Below are 9,187 nucleotides of genomic sequence, written 5' to 3' on the forward strand. Positions count from 1 at the left end.
AACAACAGAATTAGCTGATCTCGTTAAACGCGGAATGGTACTGGAATAAGCAAATGGGGTTCTACAGTAATCAACGCGAAAAAGCAGTGGACGCCGAGCAGTTTGAGATGGTACATTAAAATCAAACAAGTTATATAAATCAATACAGAGCGTTCGGCTATTGACCATCGAATGTAAAAATAACAGATCATTAACTTGACGACGTTTTTGAAGAGTATCAAGATTCGAGAGAATTGAGCAACAGAGTAGTCGTGATCTAAAGGAGACATAGAAAGGTGGTTTTTGTACATAAATAGTCTCAGGAACTTTTGCTGGACGGATTCGATGGAAGATATTGCATCGTCTGTAAATGGCGACCATACCACTGTCGCATATTCGTGCCCAGGCCTTCGTGGCGACCTGAAGTGCTTAGAGTTTCTTGAAATGAAACCCAAAGTCGTGCGTGCCCTCTGCAGAATTTCGTCAATGTGAGAGTTGAAGGAACCATTCGATAAGTATCAGACACCCAGATCAACAAAATTGTCGCAGCTTGCTATTGGGTCCTCGTGGATGGCGTAGAGGAAGTTTAATGTGTTTCGCTTGCGCGAAAAGTGCAAAACCTTGCATTTTGCAACATTCAACTCGAGAGCGTTTTCAGAGCACCAGGCAACCAACCGGTCCAGGTCTTACTGGAGCAAGACAGCCTCATCGTTGGAGCAGATGACTGGATCCAAAGACTGATGGCAGGTCGTTGATGAAGATGTTGAAAAGCTTCGGATCGAGGTGGGAGCCCTGAGGTACACCTGAAGCAGCAGAGTATGAGGTAGCCGCAGAACCATCAATACCAACCGAGTAGTTACGGCCAGTAAGAGCCGATCCACGACAGAAGCGGTCCTTCGAAGCCAGTAGCTCTCAACATGCGCAGCAGGACCTGGTGATTGACCCTGTCGAATGCCTGGGCGAAGTAGATCACATCAACCTGCATCTAGATGGCGGAAGATGTATTCATTCAGGAGAACCAGGTTGGTGGAAGTTGATCTACCTGATCTAAAACTTCAGCTTGTTGGTCACGGCTTTCTCGAAGAACTTCGGGATCGCGCTGATGAGAGCTATCAGACGATAGTTTTTTATGTTCGACCTGTCCCCTGCCTTGTGGATCAGTTGGATGAAACTCGTCTTCCAACTGTCGGGAAAAATTCCTGACTGGAGAGATTTCTCAAACAGGATCCACAAAGGTTTAGCTAAGCCGTATCGTGCTTCTCGAAGGAAGAGGTTTGGGATCCCATCAAAACCAGGCCCGGCAGATACATCGAGTAATGTGAGACCCTCAAAGACTTCAGCAAGCCGAAGATGGAGATCATTGACGTTCAATGTCCGTGGAATATTTTGGGAGCTAGGTGGAGGGGCTGTAAAACTGACTCAAAGAAAGCAGCAAATAGAGAATTCATCTCTTCCGGCGAAGATGAGGTACGATCGTTAAGGTGGTAGTGCTGGAGATTTCCTCAGGTTGTCCACGTACCTGAAGAAGTGTTTCACGTTCGACGATACAGATGACTCGACCTTGCTGACATACTGCCTGTATAAGAAATCTGAGTAGTTGGCCACTTCTCGTCGCAAACGCAGGAACTCGAGTTGAGCTGATGGATTGCCAGATCTCTTGTAGGCAGTGTGTGCCATCTTCTTTCGCCGTATCAGATTCTTGAGTTTGCCGTCGAACCAGATGGGAAAGGAGTCACACTGTACAGACTTCATAGGAACAAGGTCATCTACGATTCTCTGCAGGTTTTCTGTAAAGAACGAGGTAGCAGCGTTCAGGTCCAATGGCAGAAGGAAATCCCAATCAATCTTATTCAAGGCAGACGTGATGACAAAGTAGTCGGCCGACTTGAAATCTTTCCAGGATCTGCGTTTGGAAGAAATTCCGGCTGGTCGATGGCACAGCAAGTTGATAGAAATGGGGGGGGGGGTGAAAAGAAAAATCCTCGGGAAGATGTACATCCGTTGTGCGCCACACATGGACCGGGTTAAATGAAGAGCTCAGCAAATCTAAAGTTTTACCCTGGTCATTTGGAACGGTGTTCTGCTGCCGAAGGCCAAGTCTACGACAGAAGGTAGAACAAAGCGAATTCGCGGATGTAATCATTGCTCTGGTAGCATTCGGATGTGGAGTGAAGCGAGTGACGTCAGTGTCGTTGTCCCAGGTGATAAATGTTAAATTGAAGTCACCAGCAAAAAGAATTATTAATTATATCGAACAGCACAGATCTAGCAAATGAACGCGTGAAACTGTAGAGAAGGGAGCTAAAGAATTTCATTTTGATGTTAAATCCAAGAAAATGATTGCATGTTTACGTAAACATGAGATCCAAGATAATCTTTTGATGCTTATCAGAGAGGCTGTAAAGAAAGTGGCAGCTAAAAGTGAATTTTACGTTGGTAGTGTTTACAGAATACTGCGCGAATATAAGACAAAACATGAATTTTCACAACCAAGAACAAATCAAAACCCAAACCTATTGTCGATTCAGTTGATGATTTTGACAGAAATGCTATTAGAAGAAATTTACATGAATATTTTTTTAGAAACGAGTTACCTGCTCTTGATAAAGTGCTCAGAGATGTTAATGATGATTTACAGTGGTCAAATTTTAAGAGAACGACTTTCTACAAATTATTAAAGTCATTGAATTTTAAATATTAAAAACGTGGTAGGAAGAGCATGTTCTTAGAACAAGACGAAATAGTGATATGACCAAGGGATAATTTACAGAAGATAAAGTCGTATCGAAATGAAAACAAAAAAAATTATTACCGTTGAAACGTGGGTAAATGCTGGACGTACCAAATCTAAAATTTGGGTAGATAATTCGGTGACCTCATCATGACAGCCTGTATTAGATGGTCTCTCAACGGGCGTAAAAAATCCATCAGGTTAGTGATGATATATTACTAGGGAAAGGACTTATAATCTGTCACATCGGAAGTGAGGATGGCTTTGTGTTTGGCGGATTATTGATCTTTGAATCAAAAATATCTGTCGACTACCATGAAGACATGGATGGAACTTCATTTGGAAGATAGTTCAAAACTATTTTGCCGCAATTGCAAGATAACATTTAGGCCGATGTAAAAAAAACTAAGTTGCTAAACGCAATCAAACATTTAAATTTGCAGTCGTTAAGAATGTTTTTCATGACGCTATTGGTAACATTACCGCTCGTAAATATCAAAAGTGTATCCAGCACGTTTAAAAAAAAGTAGAAAAACAATTGTGGGAATTAGGCAACATAGTGGAAGCGCATGTCGAATCGTTAAAAATAAATGTTGACAATAACTCATCTTCTGATGAGAGTGACTGTTGAATTTAATGTTAAGTATATTACTAATATTTCTTTTAGATTCGTTAGTGTGGTTCTGGCAATATTGCTGTTCACGTGCATGTCTAGTATACTTGTTTACGGTGGTGACTCTTGGTTTTGAATGCACCTTAGGTATATTCCATTGGGTTTGATACGACGTGGTATTAGTACTAAACTTGTGTAGATACCTTCAGCCGTTAGGAAGGGGCATATCTCTAAGCGTTTGAAATGAGTTATAATTTCTATGTTAGTTGAAAATATTGCTTTACGTGCATATAGGACTGAATTGGGTGGGGAGTGATTGCTCTAGTGAGTTTCTATTTATCGTCTTTGTTTATGTAAAACAGTAACTCTGTTATGTAATTGGTTCTTACGGTTATATGTAACATTGCCAAAAATTCTCATGATCTCATTATAACTCGAAATTATACACTGACATATCAAATTCAGCGTGTGGTTCAATATATAGGATGTTTCAAAACTACTAAACACTACAGATTTCTGGGATTAAAATACGTTAACTGAACCAACCCTATCAATATATCATATATATCGTTTCCCACTAAAAGGGCGATATTGGTACAAGCAAAAATAGTTTTTCTCTGCTCAAAACCGCTTCATATGATTTAGATAAAATTTGGTAAGTAGATATATGTTCATGAAAGCAATAATTTTTTTTACACATTAAGTTTCTTAGAATACATGTGCGAAAATTACCCCAACTTTTAGTTACGATTTATTTGAAACTCTCTTGGAGAGTTCAGTATGTACGATATTTTGTTTTTGAAAAGTTACATACCTTAGCTTCATCTTTTGTATGTTATTAAAACATTATATCTCCAACAGTTTCGGAGAAGAGATGATTTTCGACAGTAATTCTTGAAAAGAACAGTTTTTTAAATAAATCGAATACACTTTTTGTGACTTGAATAAAATTTTATACGTGAACATTTCTATGCAAGCACTACTTTGCTAGACGCCGGCCGTAAAAACCTAACCTTTCTACTTGCAAACTATGTAAAGTCAGAGTTGTCTAGTAATAATGAAGATTTTTCTTCTTAATATTAAAAGCCCACAAATATTAGTATTCTGTCACATTCATTATTTTCCTGTTTTTGTAGTTTCAAAATTACCAGACAGCTAATTTTGAAACTTCAGGATCGAATATAAAACTTGTATATTATTAGATGTGGGCACATAGATGGATTGAACATTTGCCTAAGTACAAAAAAATTAGTATGTGTGAAATAAAAAAATGATTGATGTACATTCAATTTCTAAAAAATTGTACCCAACCGCTTGGATAGTTTTTCGCATTCGCTGTTAAGAATCGGCTTATTTTAATATATATATATATTTTAGACCATTGGCAATGTAGTTCAATGTAACAACTGTTAAAACGCCCTATTTCTAATTTTAGGCGTACCTAATGTAATATTGTATCAATATCGCCAGAGTGACGTCGCCGTATCGCAGAGTCAAGCCTTCGATCAGCATTCAGACAACGGAAAATATGTCGGCTTATTTGTTAAGTAAAAAAATTGGGAATTAGTTTTTATGAATTAATCTTACTTTCGGAGTTATAGTTTTGTGTAAGTGTATTGTTATGCCGTGCTTTCCATTATTTTCTTTTTAAAATAAACGCTATTTTTCTTGAATTAACTGTCGTAATCGTCTATTATTGGAATCAGTAGTTTTAGTCTGCGACCACAACACTTGTCGTATTTTAAGAAAACTGAAAACTTAGTGAAATACTATAAAATTTATTTCTTGTGCTTTTAATTACATTACATTGATAAATAGATGAGTTTAGTTTAATAGATTTATTTTGATTCCAAGAACCTGCAGTTACTTTTTGTGCACGGAGTTTTGAGACACCCTATATATTCAAGTTATACTATGGATGCTTGTATTTAACCTTAAATGACCAAACAATCATATATGTGTGTTTATATGAAGGACTGAATTTCTTTTATTTAGCCGTATGCCTGCATACCTTTAAACTCAGACCGTTTCACTACCTACGAATCAAAGAAGGTAAATCTGACTGAAAATACTACAGTAAATGTCACACAAGTGAATGGTAACATGATGAAAGAAAAATTGAAATGGAACAACGCATACTATTACACACAAATTTATAGAATACAGATATGATCATATAATAACTGAACCTTCAATATGACCATATTTTGAATTTTATGTTTTTTTACAGGATTGAGAGCTTTAAATTGAATATGTACCCACTCAAATGTATTTATAAATTCCATTTTATTTCAAAAACGTTTCAATGCCTCTCACTACATTTAAAAACTAAACTTCGTCATTGAAACGTTTCTCTCTGTTAAAAAGTTTACCGGTTAAACCTTTTCAACGAATGGAATTTATAAATGACACCATTCCATAAAATGCTTAAAATATGAAGGGATGCGTAATCAGCTACAAGTTTTACGTCCAAGAAATATCTTGATTTGTAATTATGAAGTTACTAAATTATTTACGATAAATGAGCATAATGTGAACATGATAAAAAAAATTTCTTACACTTCCCTTTTCTGTTCGAACCGTTACATTTCATGTAAGCACATTTTACAGGCGAATTGCTTAACAAGAAAACAGGATAAAGCACCTATTTATGTTAAAAGCGTGTCCTAATATTAAAGGTAATTAAAAGCATACATAGTATTCTTAATTTTCAAAATTATATTTTTCTTTTTCCCAGAATTAAGTCTGTGTAACTTTCACAACGCGGACCTATTGTACGCAATTGCATTTGTTATTGTTCCGGGATATATTAGCTTTGCGAAACGCGAAATCGCTACATGAAACCGATACACGGAAGCACGACCAATGTGGACCAGGACAAAATTCCAAGGGTTCCATGTGACGATGACTAAAACAAACACTGTGTAGAGTCCTATAAAGAGCAACAGTGAATGAGTAAAGTGGGGATGAAGTGGAGTCCGCGAGGGAGATTAAGTGGAATCTTGTAGGTGGTCGTGAAGTCGGGTGAAAGAAGTGATCCATCGGTTCGTGTAATTCGGGAATCGGCGAGTGCATCGCATACTGGCATTGGGTTGATTATTGCAAATTGCAACCATGTACTGAAATATCCTCTCAGAGAGCGAACCACCGGATAATTTCCTTCTGGAAGTCAAGGATGAATAAAAGCACGACTGCTAAACTCAGTGGCTCTTGCCTCTGATGGATAGTTCTCGATAGCCGATCATGGTCTAACACCAAAGGATGAAAACCAATGGCGTCATTTATCTGACGTTTCGTTAATAGCTGCTGTTAGTGTCATACACTCATTTTAACTTGTCTATTATTATACATTAAAACTATTCTTTTACCAGGGACACAACAGTACCAAATTAGACCCTACCTTTTTTATTCCCCTTTGCCCTACATCGAAATTCAACACATAGGTTTAATCTGTTCCCCACCGCGACGATGCAAAACCGCAGCGAAGGACTTAATGCCCTCGTTCTCTGAGAATGCCAGCCGCAACTGTTGGTTTTGATAAATGAATATCGGGCAGTATTCAAATAATACCAGCCGTGGGAGCCTCAGCCTATTCATACATACTGATATAAGACTACTAATACATTCCCATCAAATTTTGAGTAGAATCATTTTACGGGATTTATCAAATAAAAGTGAGTCAAAAATTGTTAGTATCCGATTGGGAAGAAACAACTCCGTGAGAACAAAGTTTCATTGAAGATGAACACATTTTCAACGCTGTTTAATTTAAGAAAAACAAATCGAAAGTGTACCTTCAGATGTTTTGAATTATACTACCAACTGTTTTCAAATGTCAGATGAAGTAAATGGTTATATAATTCTAAATGGCAATGTCATATTCATGACGTGTACATAAAAATCCTAATTAGACGAATTTTGTAACCGTATTGTTGCAGCAGGTAAGTTTCGAAGTTCAAAGCAGTTAACAAACGTAAACACCGATCCGGAACTCACTTCTTTGATACCTATTGATTTTATGCAAGCTTCTACTTTATGTTCCTTTTTAAAATTTCCGAATATTTTTTTTATATTCATACATAAAACAATTTTCGTTGGGAAACAGTGGATGGAGGAACATCGTTTGGAAGTGCTACGAAGGATCAAATATATACGAGACCTTTCAAACTATGGGGTTGTGGCTACATATATTTTTGTTACGATATGATATCACTTATATATTTTTGATATTTGATATATTGATATTTTTTCCCAATTCAACATTGTAACGTATAATTCAATTCTTTCTTTTGTAAATATTTCCTATTGTTATTATGTAAATATCCTTTCAAATGTATCTTCTCAAAACCTTTTGTATCTGTACCTTTCTATTATTCTCTCTACAAATTACTTTACTACTTGTACTTTCCACTAATCCCTTAACATTTTAATTTCGTTTACTAACAGCATGAGCTGTATAATTCTTATTACTTCTTAATTGCATTTTAATATTGGGTTTCTAGGTACATTGGGGCGAAATCTTTTTCTTAGTATTTCATCTAATCACTCTTTCCAAGTTTCATTCTCTTCTGATTCGATCCCTACTTTAGTTAAAATACTTCTAGCTCCACCCTTTTAATCTTCGTTAAAATTTATTTTCAAGACTACTAACACTTCCGATCTATTATTCAACTGTTCTACTTCATCCTTCAGCGATCGTTAATTAAATTTGTTAAGTTTTAATTGTGTTTTATTCAGTAATTTTACTTTTGCAAAGTGTGTTTAATTCCACCAAAAAACCTAAATTGGTGACCCCTACGAAGAACAAGTAGAGAATCTTCTGAGTGCCCGACGAAGAACAAGTAGAGAATCTTCTGAGTGCCCGACGAAGAACAAATAGTGCCCGACGGAAAAGCGAAAGTGCGATCCAGCGAAAAGCAAAGTATTATCCAACAAATAGTGACAAAACTGTGGTAGTACACGTCCAAAAAACTGTAAGTACATTTGCTGTGTATTATTTGTGTGTGCGCGAGTCGTGATTGTTTCTCGAAAATGGCTTTGCACAATTCTGTCGGGAATAGTAGCCAGACATCAACCGATTCAGAAATCGCATTGTCCGTCAACCGCGTCGCATTTCGTGTACCATCGTTCATCCCTGCAGATCCAGAGTTATGGTTTGCAATGGTGGAAAGTAGCTTTGCAAATGCGAAAGTGACTACCGACGCCACCAAGTTCAGTTGCGTCATAGAAGCCTTGGAGCCACGATACGCCTTAGAAGTTAGAGACATCATAGTCAACAAGCCTGAAAGGGACGCATACGAGATACTAAAAGCAGAGTTGGTCAAAAGGCTCAGCACGTCCCAGGAGCAGAAAACCAGACGCCTACTAGAGATGGAAGAGTTAGGGGACCGAAAGCCGTCGCAATTTCTCCGTCATCTAAAAGGACTTGCAGGCAGCACCGTTCCCGAGTCCATGCTGCGGACGCTGTGGTTCGCTCGCATACCAACAAGCATGCAAGCTATTTTAGCCGCACATCGCGACCTATCATTAGAAAAGTTGGCTGACTTAGCTGACTCTATTATGGACCTAACGGACAATTGCCCACGAGTAGCAGAAACCATGTTGTCCCCTGGTGATCAATTAGCAGCACAACTACAGCAGCTAACTCTTACGCTACAGAGAGAGATCGCATCAATTAAACAAGAAGTGTCCGAATTGCGATACCAGCATAAACAAAGGTCAAGATCGCGTTCCAGTTCACGTCCTCGTTTCCGAAACCGCAGTGCATCCAGTGGTAGTTGTTGGTACCATAGGAAATTTGGGTCCAACGCCCGAAAATGCACCCAACCCTGTTCTTTCCAGACGACAGATTCGGGAAACGCTAC

The sequence above is a fragment of the Agrilus planipennis genome, unplaced genomic scaffold (genome assembly GCF_000699045.2).
Source record: "Agrilus planipennis isolate EAB-ADULT unplaced genomic scaffold, Apla_2.0 scaffold157, whole genome shotgun sequence".
NCBI classification, from domain to species: Eukaryota; Metazoa; Arthropoda; class Insecta; order Coleoptera; family Buprestidae; genus Agrilus; species Agrilus planipennis.